Genomic DNA, 4,325 nt, shown 5'->3' with positions numbered 1-4,325 from the left:
GTCATCCCGCTCTGGCTGGGGCGTTTTGGTTTGGACTATAGTACCCCATACCTGACAGCCTCAGGTGCATCAGGAGTTAAATCCCGTTTGCTCCAGGCATAGCGGTAGCTGAGTAATAGCAAAACAGATTACCATTCTTACAAGGTGGTATTTATTGGTTGTTTTTCCATAGCAGAAAAAGAGACGAAGGTGTAATCACCAGCCACGTCTACACTATAGTGTAGCGTGCTGGGCAATCGTGCCATGGCTTGCACAAGCTAAGCTGAGCTGGGTCATCGTGGCACTCCAGCCTGGCACTGCAGCAGGGGTGGCTGAGGCCAGCACCGGAGCATCATCACGGGCAGCTGCGTGGCCTGACTGTGCTGTGCTGCAGTGGCTCTCTTCCTTTTGGGAGAAGAGCAGCCAAATGACGCAGTCTGTCCTCCACACCTGCACTGTGCTTCATGCTACCGCTGCATGCTTTAACTGCAAAGGGAAAAATAAAACACTCAATGCTCCTGCTGTGTCTGGCAAAGTACAGAAACAACTTTCTATAAGTGTTCCCCTCTCAGTTCTTGGAATAAAATAAAAATCTGACAGGTTGTTTGGGTTTTGGGCTTTTTTCCCCGCACCTTTGAAAATACTGGAGAGCTAGGCTGAATTGTTGGAGATCTAGTAATTTCATGGCATCTTCTGTAGATTGCTAGCCAAAAGCAGGCTGATTAAATGAGTGTGCTGCAAGGCTAAGGTCTATTTTCCAAGTGGTTTTGTTGGGTTTTTGTTAACTTACATTCAAATCCCAAGACCTGAAAAGAAGAATGAAAGAAAAATTGTTAATTATTCCATTCTGCTTTTTCTTTTTAAACACGAGCTCAGCCTCATGTGTTCTGGTTCTTTTCAGAAGGTGAGGCTGACACTCATTTATATATGCCAAAGAACAGATAGAGAAAAGAACAAAAGTAGTATTGGGGGTGCGAGGAGAAGGGAAAAAGCAGCAATTTCTTCTCTCTTGCAGTAAAGAATCAAAAAGTCAGAACTGTTTTTTTAATCCCCTCTTTTCCTGCCTCAGGTAACCTTTCAAACTGAAGTTGAGCATATAAAAATACTGATTTGACTCTGTTTATGCCAGCTGTTGCCTCTGTATTTTTCCTCTGCAGCATTCTTTGTGAATTGTCTTATGCCATAATTCTGGAAGGAGACTCTGTTATTCATAACATTATTTCAATGGAAAAGACTTCTTTAATAGCAGTCAGATCCAAGATAAAAATGCCTCAGAGCAGATATCATAACCAGATGGTAAGAAAAGGCTTTAGATGTGATGTCTGTATTTTTCAAGGCACCTTAGACTTTTAGCTTCAGAAGTACATCTTCAGTTGCCTCTCTTTGCTTTTCCTGGACCCTCCAAGGCAGCTCTACGGTAAAGTTTTCCAAGCTTGCAGAACCAAAACTGTATGTCTGCCCACATTTTCACTGCTTTTCTCTCCCTCAGAAGTCTTGAAGCACGTCAACTAAATGTTCTATTTTTTTCCAGTTCTCCTGGTCTGGGAGCAGACATGATTAGTGTGGACTTGGGTAGGGCTGACTCAATATTTTAATATACTGATGTTCTTGTGTAGTGCATTGGATAGGATATAATTTAATAGAAGTTGGCAAGACTGGAATGTTTGGGCAGAGCCAGTCCCAGCAGTGCAGGAGGCGAGAATTGAAGAGTGCATTTTTTAAATGCTGCTTGGGTCCTGCCCGTGGTTGTCCTGCAGCAGGGAGAGGGAAATGAAGTCTTTGCATACTTCTGGAGAAATGCATTAATAACGACAGTACCACAATGAGGCCTCTGTGCTTCACAGAGTGTTTTACTTCACATGTACTGGCCTAAAAGCATGATGTGTTTGTGTCTCATTGCATTTAAAAACATTCCAGAGGAAAACAGGAGTGTCTGCAGCATTTTCGCAGACAAAAGTGTATGTGTTTGTGCATCCGCACATACTGTTTCAGTGTAACACAGTGATGTGATTAATATTTGCCTCAGCTACTATATAGACTGGGGAATAGTTCTTCTAGTTTTATCTGTGCCTATGATCAGCCGGCCAAGGATGAGACAACACACCTAACAAGAGCGTTTGTACTGCCTGGTATTTGCTGCACTACTTCTGTGTGTCTTGGGGTGAATGGGGTAGGAATCTTTTGCTCACTTGAGGTCTCTGGGCATGAAGACTCGTCTATCTGGCTGAAGGGCAAATAGATACAGCTTCCTCTGAGGTTAATCTGAGGTACCTGCTTGTGGAGCGCGTCGTACTCACCCACCAAAGCTAGAACTATGGGCATCCATGGTTCATCCAGGACCTAAGGGGCTGAAAGGAAGAAGGGCTACACTCTTACCAGGTGTTTATTCATTTCCTTCTTATTACTTTTTTTTTTCTTTTCAAACCAACAAAATCATTTTTATTGCTTGAAAACAGCTATCCATTTTGCTTTGTTCCATGCTTAACAGGCAGACCCATGTTGGCCCTTTCTCTGAGGCAGCAAAATGCACAAAGGATTGGTGCAGCTCCTGCATGCTGCATCAGTGTTGTGTTGTTAGTGATAGATGCATACCTGATTGTCATTTGTTTTAACATATCAAGAAACATCTCCAGAGATCAACTCATAATACTGGGATTGTATTGTTGGAGTGCTCACTGTGTTATTTTAAGGAGAAGAAATAGGCAGTCAGCTCCACACACAGTCTCATGCTTGTGGAGCAGCAGATATGAGCTGTGGCCTGGTAGTGCTGCTAGCTTAGGCTGAGGACCAAAGGGATTTCACTGTGAAGACACTGAGCTGCCTGTAGGTGTTGTGGAGCAGTTTGGTGAGAGATTCAGTGTCAGTTTGATTATTTTTTTTATTATTATTTATTTTTTATAGGTTTCTCTTGAGCAATCTTAATACCATTCCATGAAGAAGAAAAAATGTATCTGAGATTCCAGTTTGGCTCTCATGACTTAACATGAGATTTGCATGTCTTTTTAGAGGTATTATGAATATTTTTCCAAAGATGCATTAATTCTTAAGTCCTGGGACTTCCAAAGAGTCTGGTCCTCCCTCCCCATCCAACACTTAGACATTGTGCCCAAGGACAGCTTAGAGGAGCTGCCTGACTTCACTGGTGTAGTGATGGGAGAATCGGAGATGTTGCTGGGTAGGAAGACAAGGACCAAGACAAGCAGAGGAAAGGAACTGGGAAAAATGGAAGAACAGGTAAAATTGACGGAGCTTGAATTTACATGGGCTGGGTGAAGTGACTAGAACCAAGCCTGGGATGAGGGGTGAGAGTTTAACCAGATTTTGGGTTAGAACTGGTGGAGCAAGCAAATGGATGTAAGTAGAGAAAATGGGTGACAACTCCGAAGTGTGGGAAGAAGACAGAAAGAGACCAGAAGACTACCGGGGGTGATGGCCAGTGTGAGAGTGGGGGCGAACCCAGGGTGTGGGCGGGAAGGAAGGGTAACCATCCTAGGGTGAGGAGCTATGGGGTGTGGAAAGGAGAGCTGTCTGTCTGCAGGAAAGGGAGCCAGGGTGAGAATCTGGGAACGGAGCACTGAAATTGGGGAGGAAGAGGAGTAATTTGGAGAGTATGCCCTGTCTCATTCTCTCCCTGTCAGTGGGAGTCCTGGAGACTTTTTCCCAGCCTGACATTGAGACAGTCCTGCTGGAAGGAGCTGTGTGTGCTTATGTGCTTAAATTGTGCGCGTATGCATGTATTTTTGCTTCCACTCTGGTATTTAGATGGCTATTTTGGGTGCATCTCTAAGTAAATACCACAGCATACTGAGACTCTGGTCTTTCAGCAGAAACATGCGGTCGGGGGGGTTGTTTGTGTCTGCCGACCAGTCTGTCCAGACTGCAGGACGGAGATACCAAGGCGCTCAGGTCAGCCCCACGCTGTGGCTCTCACTCGTGCCTGCCCGCGTCTCTCTCTGTCTCTCTCCATCCTACTCCTTTCCCGTGCCGGGGAAGGCAGGTTTTCCCTGAGCAGCATCTACTGTTCGGGGTGCCCTGTGGTAGCCAAAAGCGTAAAGGATCGCCATGAAAGCAGTTACACTGTCTGTAGACAACGCTTTTTTTCAAGCATGCCAAGGAAACTGGAAAAACAGGAGCTTCCCCCCCCTTCTCCCAAACCTTTTCAGTACAACATTAAGTCACTTCCTGTAGTTGCAGTAAGTCGAGAATTTATCCCCCCCCCCCCGCCCCGGCTTATATTCCTTTAAGAGGACGCGGCTTCCAAACCTCGCCTTTTAAAAACGAAACGGAGCGAGCAAACCTTCGCTTCCAGCCACGGTAGCCGCCTGCTGCGCTCGGCGGGCGGGGCG

This window comes from Haliaeetus leucocephalus, unplaced genomic scaffold (assembly GCF_000737465.1).
Source record: "Haliaeetus leucocephalus isolate CR32 unplaced genomic scaffold, Haliaeetus_leucocephalus-4.0 Scaffold849, whole genome shotgun sequence".
NCBI lineage: Eukaryota > Metazoa > Chordata > Aves > Accipitriformes > Accipitridae > Haliaeetus > Haliaeetus leucocephalus.
This window is presented reverse-complemented; position numbering follows the sequence as displayed.